The sequence below is a fragment of the Streptopelia decaocto genome (genome assembly GCF_964273445.1).
Source record: "Streptopelia decaocto genome assembly, chromosome: Z".
NCBI classification, from domain to species: Eukaryota; Metazoa; Chordata; class Aves; order Columbiformes; family Columbidae; genus Streptopelia; species Streptopelia decaocto.
The window spans coordinates 40,468,637-40,484,414 of record NC_138657.1 but is presented as its reverse complement, the minus strand read 5'-3'; the positions used below and the strand labels follow the sequence as shown (position 1 = coordinate 40,484,414).

The window sequence follows — 15,778 nt, the reverse complement described above, 5'->3', positions numbered from 1 at the left end:
TCACAAAAATTTGTTTGAAGAGGTGTTGAAGAAGCAAGCTAGCAGCGGAGAGTAAGTGTGAGGTCAGGGCATCTTTATTAGACCATGCCACTGTCAGCCCTGTCAAAATACTGCCTCTGCTTTCATGATATGAAACACTGGAGCTATGCCTTAATTGCAAAACAGGCACTGTTTCAGATTGAAGTTTTCTCCAAATAAACTGAATGGTAAGGTGTACCCACTAAATTTGATGTGGGTTTAAATCCAAAAGTTCTGTCACTTTGTATGATGAGATCCTGATCACATGATCCAGACATGGTCAGCAAACAACCCTAACTTACCACTACCTTCTCGGATACTCCACAGGCAGCCTCTGTGGCACTGTCACAGTGACAAGCTCCCACAGCATGACAGAAACGTGATGCTCGTCTGCCAGGCTTGGTTACAGCTTGTCCAAGGATGGATGTTGCTTGGCTGCACCTATCGTTTTGGTGATTGCTCATTGTTGACAGTACAAAAACCTGACCTGTTCTGCAGCAAAGATGTCTCCAAGTAACTCCTGCTGGAAATAGGTGTTCTCCTGCAAAAAAAGCTTGCAGTGCAGCTCAGATCCCACTGTATTTGTCACAAGCACAGTGTTAACAAGGAATGTGAGGGGAGCTCTCCTTCGCTGCAGAATACCTGCCTCATCCTCGTAGGGGTCTGAGAACAATTATCCACTGACCTTTTTAGAAGTATGTTTTAATGCAGGGGAAGACATGCCAAAGACACATTGTCTCATCCTTTGCTTCTGTTTCTCTCTCTGGAAATTTTCTTTCAATATTTTCTGATTGCATAATTTCTCACCTTTAATTACTCTTTTTCCCTCCTGTGGACCAGTCTTTTTCTGCTTTCCTAAAATGAGACTCATCAGTGCTGAGTACAGGACAATAATTGCTTTCTCCACTACAAACAGAGAACCAATCTGCTGTTACCTGTGCTAAGTACTGCTGGCACATTAGGAGGGGGAATCAGGAATCTGTCCCTGTGCTTTGTCTCCAGCCTCAGTCTCATCAAGATGTGAACCCAAGATGGACAGTAAAAGGGGCAGCTACAGAGAATGACTGTCACACTTTGTGAAGTGATTAAAAGGGAAAGTGAGCATTAAAATGGGAGAGAAACAAGCGCAGTCCCAGAAGAGATGTGTGCCAGACTAGTGGGCAGTGAAGAAGCTGTGCCACACCAGAGAGACAGAAAGGCAAAGAACAGATAAAACCACATTTCTCAGTTCTGAGCAGTTCTCCAAGTATCAAGATCTCATGTCTGCCTGCTTTGGTGCTTATGTCTTGGAGTTTGGGGCTTTTGTTTAACTTGCTTCTCTGAAGGCACTGAATTAGACACCATATTACTGTCATCCCCAACATCCATATGGAAAGGGAATAATTCTCGTGGGAGATATCTGGAGTTTCATTTCGGTCATGTTCCATTTAACAACACAAGAAATCAGAAAGACAAAAGAAAATGCCTGCCTGCATGAAGAGGTACATGAGGGGAAGCAGAATACAAACCAACTGCTTCGAAGTAGAGAGGTAGGAGAGAGTTATCAGCAAAATGAAACCCCATGTCTTGCTTAAAGATAAACCTATACCAACAGAGGATGGAGAGGGAGATGAAAGTCCCATGAACATTCGAAGGAAGAAGACAGAGGAGGACAACAAGACAAAGAAAGGACAGGCTTGAGACACAGGTAGGCTATTCAGAAGAGGATAGAGTCCTGAGCACCACCAGGCAATAGAAATCGCATTGAAAATGGAAAGTGCAAGTCACTGAGCATGTCTGGATACCTAGGCACTTCTGCTATGTGTGTTTACGTGGAAGATGAACTTCACTGAAAGTGTGGGCACTTAAGCGTTAAACCATACATTCCCTGCTCCCACAAGCAAAAGACTGCAAGTATCAAGAATTTCCAATGGATGTCATTATGTCATTAATGTCTTTCAAAAACCATTTCCTTTCCTTGGGGATGTAATCTGTGAGCAGCAAGGTTGAGGAGAGTTTGAGTCCTACCTGTGAATCTTTTGTACTCTTGGTTTGTGTGGGAGTCTCTGTGGCAGATGCACTTGATGTCCTCCCCAGACAAACCAGCAGCAGTTTGGTACAGACTCCAAAGCAGATAAAGACCCGAGCTGCAGTCAGGCCAAGAACCCCTTTTAGGAAACCCACAAGGAAGCAGAACCGCACACTGAACACCAATAAGTTGTGGGTGCAAAGAGTCTCGTGCTTACTTTTCCCACTGTGTGCAATTTTACTATGAGTCAACCACTTTATTCCATAAATATGACAGCCTGTGTGAGCCTACTTTGAACCCTCTCTGCTAAACAAGCCGGCTGTATGGCAATGATTTTTTACTACTCACAGATCACTGGATGAGCCCAGTTTAAGTTTCATATCAATCATTTAGCTTAAGTAAATGCGTACTAAGCAGAATGAATCACTTAGAATTATAAGGTTGTGTGATTTTTAATATAATGTCTGCTTCATGTTACTTAGTTAGACGAATTTGCTGAAATCTTATGCTGTATGCTATAAAGTTCTGCTCATATTTACCAAACTTGCATCTACTTAATGAAACAAAGTGGCTACAGTGGACATCTGTGAGATAAGTCCTGTTCTGCACTTTGCTGGAAAGTAATAGGATTCATTCAGTCAAAACAGCACCTTCAAGGCTCTGGATTACAAACAATACCTACCATTAAACAAAACAAAGGCCACCTAAGGTCAGTGAAAAGGTCCAATGAGAAGCAAGAAGACTCCAGACTCAGATATTGCTTTTGGACTGAAGGGTAGGTAAATAGTCTGTACGGGTATAAAACCCCAGAGATTTCTATACTTGGCCGAGGCCTCTGCAAAGGCATCTAGCTTGAGTGAACCCTGCTGTTGTATTATTTCATTTAATCATTTATTTCTACAGACTTCGATGCCTAAGAGTTTGCCTCCAGAGACGTAGGATCCAGACGTAGGATCAGGAGCAACCTGACACCAGGCCCCTGGCGGCGAGGTAAACAGTTTGAAATGCAGAATAGTGAAACTTAGAAATCCTAGCCAAGCGATATAAAGAATTGTGTGTGTAAATACAACCCTTTGGCCATAAATACACATAATCCTTCACCTGTTTTTCCTTACCCTATTTGTCCCCTAGACACCAAGTCTGGGGCTAAGTTTGGATCCAGACACAACTAGGCTCCCCTGTGAGAAGGAGTTTAGAAACCAACGGGATCCATTCTAAACCTTGTGATTCAATGAGAGCGCCCCCCTCTATCCTTTCACATCTCCTGTCTGCATAGAAATCACTCTAAAACAAACAACTCTCACCTAACTCTGCTTGGCATATTTTGTCCATGCAGTAAGTGAGTGAACCTTGCCATCAAACTCTATTAAGTTGCACTTTTTTAAAGTAATCTAAACATTGCTTTGTGGCAAGCACAACCCCAAATCACTCACCTGCAACAGTCTCACAAACACGTCAGTTCCATTTTTAGGGTTTCTTTATCTTCTGCATGTCATGCTGTTGCTCAATAATTATCAGTGTGCCATTTCATCAGGAAATAATACTGTTTATTCTCTGAGAGACTTTGCATGTTCTTCTTCATATATCATAAGCTTCCATTCTGAGGCTTTAGCACCTAAGCAACAAAGGCAAAGGGGAAACATGAGGAAAAAATAGACAGTTGCTTGACATTACATTTAGTTAGCAGAAGGAACTACTCTCAGCAATTTAAGGTTACATGATTTATTTTAGGAACCTGTTCAAAGTTTTGTTTTTGTTTTTTTTTCAGGGCTGCAATGAAAAATAGAAAATGAGGTTTTCAAACATGTACCTAAACCTCACTTCTGTAACAGGGGACAGGTCAATGCCAAATGGTCATAACAGAGCAGGTGTTAGAGAAGCAGTGTAATGACTCAAAAATATACACACACATAACCAGATTAGGCCATAACTAGCAACTACAAAGACTAATGCAGAGTGGCAGGTCTTGTGTGATGATGACTGGACAGTTTCTGTGGTATTTCAGATAAGTCTTCCCACAGTCTTGCTTTTGATAATGCTCAAGCACGGGCAAGTAGGTAAAAATCTTTCTTTGCACACACTAGGTGGAAGTGAAGCCCTCCCAAGAGACTGATACAGCCAGACCTTATGGTGGCTCTCTGAGCCATGGTCAATGTCACATGCCAAACTACGACTGAGCAGAAGTAACACCCCCAAACAACATTCCTAAACTCCACTCTCCCTGATGCAAGCAAAAGCCTGGCCTTACCTGTTATGCCATCACTTTCGGCACTACCTCTGACTGGGAGTCTTAGTATTTCAGTTTCTTATATGCTTCACTGGCTAATGAACTTCTCTTTAGTTACCACATATAAGACTAAACGTAGTCAGGCACTGTTATTAGGATCTCCTGTGTATCTCAATTTGCTTAATATTTAACACTTAACCTCATACTGAGCCCCCTAAACTATTTTGACTCATCACTTTTTTCCAGAAAAGCCTCCCATCTTTTGCTCAAAGACCACACAAGAGAGACGTAATTTCTTTCATGGCTTTGTTTCAGCATGGTTAAAAACACATATAGCTCTCTTCTGGCCTGAAATTCTGATCTGACTTCTAACAGTTCCCTGTATGCCTTTCTTTTCTACACCAAAAGCACCCTTCTGGTACTTGTGTTCTGATGTCACTTGCGGGGATGGAACAAACGTGGTCTCTTGAATGCTTTCCAAGCTTGCCTGCTCAGGGACTATTGGGCAAGATGATCTGAATTAATGCTTAGAGTGACATTCCTTTTGGAAATCAGCAGTCAGAGTGAAAGGCACTGCAATTAAATTTTGCTTCCTTTTCTGGTGGAAGGACTTATTTTATAATGAAGTAAGGTCACACTTTTTGAATGATGACCTGTAAAAAGCAACCTTGCAGACCTCAGCCTTTCTAAAATTCAAACCTGCAGCTAATTCGAGCAACACTTTCAAATATTGCAATAAAGGAAAGGCCCAATTTCTGCACTTCAAGACAGTTTTTGCCTCTCACTCCCTACCCCTGATTCCCACATCATTATCTCTCATCTGCAGTATTTCCTGTGGTCCTGGACAAATGCTGTATTCCTGTGTTGAATTCTCAGCATAATTTTAGTCTTCATTTCTCAATTACATATATCTCCAAAGACAACACTAGATCCACCTGCTGTGGCATCAACTGCATATTCATGTTTCAGCTGTTTTATCTGCTCTGATGCCAAAATTACTTTCCAGGCTGCTAAACCCATACTCTGCAGGTCAGGCCACCATTCCCTGTCCATACATTCACATCCTTGCACTGAACAGTATCAACCCATTTGTCCTCAAATGGCTTGCTGAATAAACCTGATGGCAGTTTTTTGCCCCTGGTTTTGCAGCCATTGTACCTGACATTGTGTAAACTGTATGTTTCAGTGAGTTTGTATTTTCCTTCAGAGATTTAGAAAGATGCAGAATAGGCTCAATAGCAAGTTTTATAGAACACACTGAAATGACACATATTTATGATAACTTCCTTAGACACCACTTGTGGCAGCTAGCTGATTCTTAGTGCCTACACATTTTGAGTGTTGAATAGCACATGTTCCTGTATCAGAAAGATCAAAATTATTATAAGATCAAAACTCATTACAAAGAATCTTATACCTCCATACCTGCTTTCATCAACCAAACTTACATGAAGGAATGAAATAAATTCTGTTTGACAAATCTTACTTTGCATAAAACTATGTTGACTGACATTAATTACAGTCCTACCCTTTATTTCTCTACTAATTGAAATCTGTATCAGTTTTTTTCTATTATGTTGCTCCAGAGTGAGGTCAGGTCAACTGGTCTATAATTTTCTGGGTCATTTAGTTTACCTACTAATAGCTAGCTTTGAGTCTCCAGAAATTGTGTCTATGCTCCAAGTATTTTCATGTTATTTTTTTATACTATCAAGAATATATCTTCTTTTTCAATGAGGGAGAGGGTATTGCCCTTTCTTCTTCCTCTCTTCCTCTCTTCCCCTCCCCTCCTCTCCCCTCTCCTCTTCTCTTCTCTCCTCTCCTCTCTTTTCTTTCGCCTCCCTCTTTCTCTCTCTTTCTCTCCCTCTCTCTTTCCTTCTAGATCATCAGAGCAAATTACTTAGATTGCTGATTGAAAATACCAGTTGACTTACCCTTGGTTTCCAACAGAGTAGGCAGCATTTCATGCTGCTTCTTCCAAGCACAGAAGATAGAAATAGCTGGAATAGTTTTACCTCTTCTGCATTATCAACATCTTTACTGCTCCCATGTAGGAACTTATTTGCCTTATATGCCCCACACTGCCTTGGTCCAGCTAAGCATTGAATTTCTTCTGATGGCCGTGGCCTTCTTCATAAACTTTTTTATCCCTCAAAATAACACACTTACACAGTGTTGCCCATCTTCCTCCCTCTCCCATCTGTTTTTTATCTTCTGTTTTATCTTCATCTGCAGCCCTTGGTCATTGCCATTAAGAAAGGCTTACACAAGCCATCCTGGATTTGCACCTTTGAGGGTCAGCAGATGTCTTTTACTAAGATCATTAACAGCTCTCTCCACACTCTTGTGCTGATCTCCAGTCTTGGAGGGTTCTTAAATTTGCTTTGCTCTTTTCCCCAATAGCAGGAATATACACGCAGAATATTGCATGCACTTTTCTCTGTTTTTCTCTTCTCACTCTATAAAAAGCCATACTCTCCCCTGCCACACACACAGCTGCAGTACCCTCTCCCTTATGCATGTTCTGCCATTTCCTTGCTGTGTCTCCCTCTTCATTCCCAGACTCAGTATCAGTCATTCATATAATTTCAAACTCTCACTCACCCTCTCTGTTGTTTCATTCACACTCTCTGCTATGCCACAGAGATGCTGTGATGCAGGGAGACATTATTTCTACATGCAGCAAATCCCAAGTGTGGTGCACTCCTCTGCTCATCTCATAGAAAACAATAAGGCTGGCAACCTAGTGTCTTTGCAAGCACTTCACAGCTGATGTGAAAAAGCTATTCCAAAAGTGTATTTGAGGAAGCACAAGATGGCTTAACTTAATTGTACTGGCATTGATGTTATTGCTCTATGAAATGAATGAAAACGATTGTCAGAGCTTTCTGTGTTTTCTTGAAGTTTAAGAATGAGGTGTGGAATACTGCTGTTTCAGAAAGAGGAGGTTTGGGAGATACTGCAAGAACATGACAAATGGCAGCTAAAGATAGTCTGTGAAGATAAAACTATCACATTTGGAGGCTTTTCCTTTAAATGATTCCCAACACTGACTTACAGATATATCTCCCAAGGCTGGAGATGGTGATGAAACCAGTATAAAATATGTATATATAATTTTTAAATCAAGATTTTAAACTTCCTAGTATAGAAAACTAATGTCCTCAGAGGATTCTGCACTGAGCCTTATGACTTGCTTCATGTAACTCTTGGCTGAGTTTGAGCTTGGCTCTCAGTTCTGTAAGGACTGTGGAGACCTTTCATGAAAGTTCATGCACAAATACATAATGGAAGGACACTGGCACATCAGGTTTTTGAGAGATCATGTAAGTAATTCAAAAATCATAACAATTTGTTTCTGCTTTTCTGGGAAATTAGCAAGCTTCCAGCATCTTTGGCTCAACATTAAAATTCACACTCCCAAGATCTCATTCCTGGCCAGTGGGTTTTACTGATTTCTTACCTCTGGACCTTCTCACTTCTGCATACATAAGCCTTCCTGATTCTGGTAAAAGCCAACGGTGATTAATATCTCAGTGCAGCTCTTACAGGTTTTGCATGGTACAGGGACAGAAAGGTACCTCATGCAGAGTAAAGTTTGTGAGGAAGTGGTTCAGACTATCACAGTGGCCCTGTTCAGGGGCTTCTGGCGTGTTCTGTGGGTTGATACTTTGAAAGTATGTTCTCCCAATCCCTTGATCCTTCTGTTAAGAAAAAGTGATACTTCTGCTTTCAAAGGGAAGAGCATTAACTGCCATGCTCCATCAGAGACATGCAGGGTCACCACTACTGATGAACACAACACCTCTGTTACAGGCCTGTGTAAGGAAAAAATCAGGGACCATGACTTGTAGCAAGAGCCCAAAGGCTTTCAGCTGGGACCACTGGCACACATAGAGCTGGTACATGGATGAGAGTAAAATGGTAATCCTGGCAGTGACTTCCAAATGCATGCTGTGGTGTTTAGTCCTCTGACATTATGTCTGAAGCTTGTCCTAAAAGGTGACATTCATCTCCCCACAAACCACCTTCCCAGAGGTTACAGAACACTTGCAGGGCCTGTGACTTATGTGATGGTGGTGCCTTGTGATGGAGTACTCCACAGTGATGGCTAACGGGCTTCGGCTGAGCCAGCTGCAGAAACAGGTACAGATGGTCCTGTGCCAGTGATCCCCTTGCCCTAAGGATATATTCTCAGCAAATCCTAGTTATCCTGTGTGTATGCTGTGCCAATGTGACCACTTCTCTTCCAGAAGCCAAGGGATCTCTCACCACACACATGGACAAGTAGCATGCTGCCTGCAGATGCCCTTGAAGACTTCTGTGCAAGGCAACACTGCACAATGTGTACTCATCAGCAGCCTTCATCTGAAGGGTTTCATCAGAGACCAGACAGTGTGAAGGGCAGGCCTCTGTGTTGAAGGATAACATGTCCTGTATCAATAAATACTACTAGCAGACGCTATTTCTGACTGCCTTGCTAACAGCCCGGGAAGGCACACCCTGGTCTGGAACAGGGGGAAGAAATGGCAAAGATCCTGGTTAAGTGTTTGTAAAAGGCACGTGCCAGTACCAAGAGGCTCTGGGTCTGCTACAAGCAGTGAAGCCCCCTTCTGTCACTGGAGTCGGCAAATCTGGGCCCAGGACCTTGGGCTCATCTGCAGGGTCCAGTCTGTTTGGGGACTTCCACAGAGTCTCAGATACCTTATTCTCTGATTAAAAGAATCAATTCAGCAAGAATCTCTGAGTTGTTTGTTTTTTTTTTTCAAATAAAGGTCATTCTGGTTAGATCCTGTGGCAGAAACTGAGGAAAAAGTGACCCAACTGCTAGCAGTTCTCAGCTTCATTTTAGCTGTCCAGTGCTGCATTATGTCAAAGGCCATTGTTTATTCAGAAGAACTAGAGGGTGAGATAGCATCCCAGTTATGTGATAGGATCAGTAGGTGCCTTTTCTATGACAGCAACTTTTTTTTCTATTTTTAAGGCCTCATTTCTGAGCACTTAGAGAATCATTTCTAATGTTGCACCATTATGGATTGTTAAAAACATCAAAGCACTACTAAATTATCTGTTAAAAGACACAATTTTTGCAATTGCTATTATGTTAATCTAGTTATAATCTTTTTATTTTACATAGTCACAAACTCCCATAGCTAAAGAAATCTAACTGCATTAAGACAAGGAAAATAGAGTTTCATGGAAAATTAGTAACTTGTTAGTATAGGTAGTTTTATTTTCCTTATCTTAACTTCACAGGCCAATGGCTTCTTTCTATTAGCTGCTTCTGGGAAGCAAGAAAACAAGATGCACATAGATACACAGGTGCACATATCTCACTTTCCTCTCAAAAAGAGTAACCACCACAAAAATCGCTTCGCACAAATCAGCCACCTTGCTCCTTGGCCAAGTAAAGCAAAACACCTACTACGGCTACTGCTGCTACTACTAGTACTAATCATCATAATCTGATCAAAAGTGTCTTATACTGGCAGAATGAGCCAAGAGAGGGTGAAGTACAGTTTATCAAACAAAACCCATGAAAGAACACCAAGGGAGAGGGACTCATCTTGCATATTTGGAACCTGGTGCAACACAAATCCAATCAAAGCATTCGGCAACCCTGGGAAAACCAGAGACATGTTTCAATCTCTTTTTAAATCATAAGTGTTCTCAGAAATAAGTGAACAAGCTCAGAAGTTAGACTGCAATCAGCCACACAGAAGTACAGGTATATACTTTTACTATGTTTTCATTGAAGAGAACAGAAAGAAAACAATGGAAAAAAAAGCCACTGCATTAGATTAAGTTCTGTATTTATTAGAGAGAAGAGATGGTCACCACAAGGGCAAGGGAGTGTTTACCCTATGCTAATTCAGTCTTTTCTATTAGGTATCTTCCAGTAGAATATATGTCATAAATACCTACAAACCACACAATAACGAGGATGCTTTTTTTAATGCCAGGGCTATCAAGACACCCAGAGGAAGCTCAAGCTGTACCTTAGACAGGCTGCTATCTATACCTACGAGAGAGAAACTGACAATAAATATTGTGAAAGCAGAAAATCCAGAGTACACAGTTTCTCTTGTACCAGGCAGAACTGGCAGCAGAACTGAAGAAAAAGGCAGCATATAAGAGAAGCTTCAGGCTTGTGTCTGCATTTCTTTGGGTCTGTGAAAGGACTCTGCATGTAACCAAGAGCGAATGAAAGCTGTCCAGGCATTTCTGCTCCCAGTGGCATATGAACCTGCAAGCCAAAGAGGGCAAAAGTTATTTTGTCTCCAATACATAATGAAAATAAGGAGAAACTCAAGCATGAACGTGCATGACGTGACACTCTGAGGGGGCAGAAGGAGGAGAAGGAGGGAAATAGGCACTGATTTGTATTAGAAAGTTACCTGTAGCATTGCTCAGACAGTAAGAAGATTGGTTCCCCTGGGAACTCCATTCAGAAAGGGCCAGGATGGGCCAATATCCTGTACTGTACAACAGCAAAACCAACTAGAACTGCTCTCATGAGAAAAAGAAGAAAAACAGGGTTGCTCTCAAGAAAACAAAAAAACCACATGAAATTCCAGGTTCTTCCAGAACTGCAAACCTTTCCAGATTAAAAAGAGCCAATACATGTCTTTGGGAAAACCCCAAATATCTCAAAGCACCCGTATGCAGCTCTTGCTCAGGAAGTATGGCCGTGCACCCACAACTTTCTCAGTAGGGTGTAGGACAGCTGGATTTCATTATCAGCAGCCCAGAGCAAATATGCTGATTTGAGAGGAACACTGATTTTAGGTGTGCTGCCCAGGTGTAGGCAGATGTGCATGGCTGTTGCCTGGTCTTCCACAACAGTTTGTGGGGAGATGTGGCTCTTCCCATCACAGGGATGTAGCAAACTACTTCCCACTATGCACTAGCTGCAGAGACAGACTGAACAGGTAGCTCAGAGCCTGTGTGGTACTGTAGTCAAGTATGCCAAACCTGCAATCTCCCTGCAGCTTCCCTACAACTAACTCTTCCTCTCCAGAGTGAAAGACAGCAGGAAGAAATACAGTGACCATTTCCTTACTGGCCCCAGAAGACATCCTGGTCCTGGCCCACTACAAATAGGTGCTGTACCTTGCGCTGTCATCTATCAGTCTGGGATTAAGGCTGCAAAACCATACTTCAAGCATTTAAGCCTGAGGTTATTATCACTATTACCTGGAAAGCAACCTGTGATCCCTTAACTAAAGAAAGCTTACTGTCACAGGTTTTTAGGAGTTGGTTGTTATAGGTCTGATTTAACCTTTGCTTTACCTGTTTCTCAACATTTACCAATAACATTGCATTAGTGTATGTTGGTATTTAATTGCACAAGTTTTTTATTTCTATACTAATTATGCTATTTTTTTTACTAATTTATTTTACAATGAAACACAATCATTTCCTGTAATATTCCTCCCACTATTTAACCTAATTAACAAATTTCAGCTCCCTGCAACATGTAACATTGATTCTAATTTCAAAAGCAGTGAAAGAATTTTAATTCTTTGCATTCTTATCTCAGACATTTTAGATACGCTGGTCTGAGATCAAATACAGAGCTATGATCCTCCAGACAGGGCAGTTTTGCTTTTAAATTCTTAAAATGTAATATCAAGGGAGAAAATCAGTTAAAAAAGAAAATACATATATATAGAGAGAGTCTTTTGTTTCTATTGTGTTATTTGATTCCAATCTTCAATTAAAAAACGAACTGGCCAGGTGCAGTACATATTCTCAAGCGTTAAGCAGCCAAATGGCCGGTGGTTTCTAATGCTTAAGAATACGTACTGCACTTGTAATATGCAGGTTTTTAGAGGATAAAGAATAGAAGTGCCTTGCTTCCTGCAGCTGAGCATAAATATCACAGTACTCTATAGCTGAAATTCAGGAGCCAACACTGGAATTGTAATAGCATACAGGAGGTTGAATGAGGAATAGGATCTACCATGCCAGATGTAATACACACTCACACATTTCTACAACAAGTATATAGACCAGGCAGAAGGTAAGAAGAAAAAAAGATTAAGTACTTAAGAAAATCTGCCGACCAGGGGTAAAATCAAGTAAAACATTTAGATTGCTGAACACACCTACTAATTAACATTAGCAATAAGTTATGTGTGTCCCTGTATGGAACCAGGCTAGAATATAAAAGAAAATAATCAGGAAAAATATTTTATGGTCTTGATCTGCATATCTGCGTACTTGGCATGCATCTACTTGCTATGCACAAAGCTGCTATTAGCAGAAGTCCTGAGTCCAGCCCCTCTCCTGATTCTTTTCCTATTTGAATTAAATCAGCATCCTGAAAAAGGACAGGACATGCATCCTTGCTCCTGCCTTCAAAGAAGAAAGGACACTCAACCTCCAGCCACAAGTATGGGAAACACCCAGCCGATGCATTTTCCTACCAGCATCTTGCCTTCAGCAATGAGGATTTAGCAATTAATTATACGACTGTCATCCAAAGGCTTTCACAAGACCAAGCTCATTCTCTTGTTTTCTTTTTGTAAATCCTTACCTTGATTCTAATTTATTTCTTCAACAATGTTTTTACTTCCTACAGCAAAACCATAAAGACTACAGTCCTACCTGTACCTACCATAGACTGATTTTTAAGAAAATATGTCTTTACTGGGACCAATTAAGTCCTTTCAGTTAATCATTAAGCAAGTGCCTTAGTGAGCTGGAGAAAGTATCACACAAAAAGATCATAAAACAACAATTTGTGTGCAAGGGGTCGGGGCGGGGGGGGATTTCATTTTTAGAGATGTGTAGGTTTTTGTATCACAAATAATCTTATGAAACATCTCATTAAGTGCCTCGAACTTTTTTCCAACAAATCACGTATTTCCTGCAAGTTTATTGTGCACTGTACTTGATGAAAATAGGCTTTGGTGAATAATACTGTCATGGCAGATATTTCTTTCCTTATACTTCTCAGAAAGCTAGCAGCTGTATGAAAACAAAACCCGCCTAACTGGAAGTGTTCATATAACAGCAGTGAAAGCCTTTCCCAAGTCATTGAGCTACACACTCACACTAAAGAAGAAAAACTGCATTTCCCCTGCAAGGCTTTACAGTCCCAGAGGGCCTGGTACCTAAACGGCCTGTATACCGCATGCAGCTGCCGCCCAAGGCTTCATAAGGCAGCTCTCTGGTAGGCAGAGTCTTGTGTCGCAGTGCTCACAGGGACCTGGCAGCACACAGCCTGGCCCACCCTCCTCTGTGTGAAGGTGTCAGTGTCACCATCACTGCTCCATGCCACATGGCAGAGATACCAACCCCTTCCCTCCCTTGCATCCCTCTTTCCCATCCACCTGCTCTCCCAAACGACTCACAGCTGAAGAGCCCAGGCAGGGTCATTAATACAGCCAGCTGAAAATTACTTTTGTGTGGGAATCTCTAATGATTGGGGTTTAATAGTTCTCAAGGTTTAGGGTTTTTTAAAATGAAAACTCAAAATCTTAAATAAATGCGTAAAATGTCAGTGGAAATCATTGTTTTGAAGAGGTTCAGTCCTCCTTTGACATTTTTAATATACAAAAACTGGGGTATTTTAAAAATATTTTATCCCTTTTTGAACCAAAACTGCTTACCCAACATTGGGATGAATTTATGTTTCATAAGAAATAAAGATACCATTTCAACCATAACAGTTTTTTTCATTTTGGCTAAGAAACCGATTTTCCAAAAGTTCTGGTGGAGGGTTTTCACCTCATTTTGAACAGGAAAAGCCTTCCTACCTCAGGCCATGTGAAGCACATTGCACACTTAATCATGTGTCCCAGCCAACATGACAGACAAATAACTATCACAGCTAGAAAACAGTAAAACTTACACAAAAATAAGTGTGGGATTTCTTTTCACCCTGGATGTTGGAGGATATGAAAAAGTGAGGTGCCTAATAAACTAGAGGTTTTATTCAGCTGCTTCTCTAACAGCAGTTGCTTCTCTTGTTTTATATCATGAATGGAGAATAATAAAATAGGTCTTGCTGTATGCAACGCCTGGGTGGTACTTATTTATAGCTGTACTGGAGGATAGTGTGACTGGCTGGGCAACGCAGTATTGATCATCTTTCCAGGGAGGATCAGGAGAGTATTCTTAGAATAAGAATTAGGCATTAAGAACTGCATTGTGTCTATTTGGGAAAACTGTGCAGTGGGCAGCGTAGAGCAGGGGGAGGACTGTGCCCAGAACAGCCTGGAGGGAGCAAGAGGATATGACAAGCTCCTCTTGGCTAGCCAGCTCTGCCAGGTGCTGCAGAGGGCACAACAGCACAAGAAGAACTGAGCATTGCTTTCTTCCCATGCCCTGCCTTCCTCTGCTGGAAAGGGCCATGAAGCAAAGGTGAAGTAGCACATCTGCCTTCCAGGAAGCAGGAGAGATCCATGCTCCATAGAAAAGCTAGGTGTGGTGTTGGCTGAGGCACTGTTATTGTATGGTTGCCAACTGGTAGCTATGAAATGGGAGATAAAGCATGGAATAAACCCACAAAAAGGTCTTGAAGTACTAGGAGACCTGCAGCACCAAAAAAAAACCCACAACAAAACCACAAAAAACCCCACCCAAACCCAGAAAAGAAAAGAAAACAAAACAAAACAAAAACAACCAAACAAAAAAATCATTACATAAATCTAAAGAGAAAAACAAGCAGCTCAGGCACTGATGAAACTGACAAGAGCTGGCCACGGAAAAGCAGCAGGTCAAATTGCAGCCTGAGGAGTCCAGTGCTCTGCAACCACAAAGCCCAGAGCCAGAAAAGAACAGAAAAATACAGCAGGGATGACTGAACCCTCATGTACAAAGCAGTGACAGCCAGCAGGTGGGGTGCAGCCAGAGCAGGTAGAGGAAAAACCCAGACTTCCCATCAGGAAACCTGGCTCCTCCTGAAAGCAGAGATGCTGGCTGGCACGGTTGGCTCTACACAGCTCTTCAAGGGGTGGGGACCCAGGGGTACCATGCAACTTTGAAAACCATAGGGAATAGTATTCTAGCAGGACATGTCTGTGCTAGAAGATGTCTGCTAACACTGCAAGAATGCCCTTATTACTGCTACAGGCTGAGCAAACTAGAGAGACCAAGGAGAGAGGGTGGAAATGGAGGTCAGGCATGAACAACAGATCAGAACTGTAATGTTTGATATCCTATTGCCTGGTTGTTGTCTCTGTAAATGGAAGCAGTAGTATTTAATTGTCAAAATGGTAATCAAGCTGACTAATTTTTGAACTTTGCAAGAGAATATTTTGGGCTGCTATTTCCTTGAACTGCGTGTATTTCCAGGCTAGATTTCTATTGCAGTATCTTAGCATCACTGAAAGAAATGCCCATTGTGCCTGTCTCCGTTTTCTTTAGAACTACAAAGCAAATAGGTGCTGGCTGAGTGGACTTCCACAAAGTAAAACAGCATCTCAGCTCTTCCTCATATCAAGCCAGCCCCTGTGCCAAATTTCCAAAACGAGATACTGCTCACTCTCCCAGAAGACATTCCCCAGAGCAGA

The 15,778-nt window shown here is 41.6% G+C and overlaps 1 long non-coding RNA gene across 1 annotated transcript in view; it reads right to left on the bottom strand.

Annotated features, from left to right (window-relative positions):
* Positions 1 to 3,504: 3,504 nt before the first annotated feature.
* Positions 3,505 to 15,778, bottom strand: part of LOC309451542 — a 62,889-nt gene continuing 50,615 nt past the window's right edge. Inside the window, exon 3 of the long non-coding RNA XR_014186267.1 lies at positions 3,505 to 3,641. This is a non-coding gene — a long non-coding RNA (uncharacterized lncRNA). The remainder of the gene's footprint in view (positions 3,642 to 15,778) is intronic.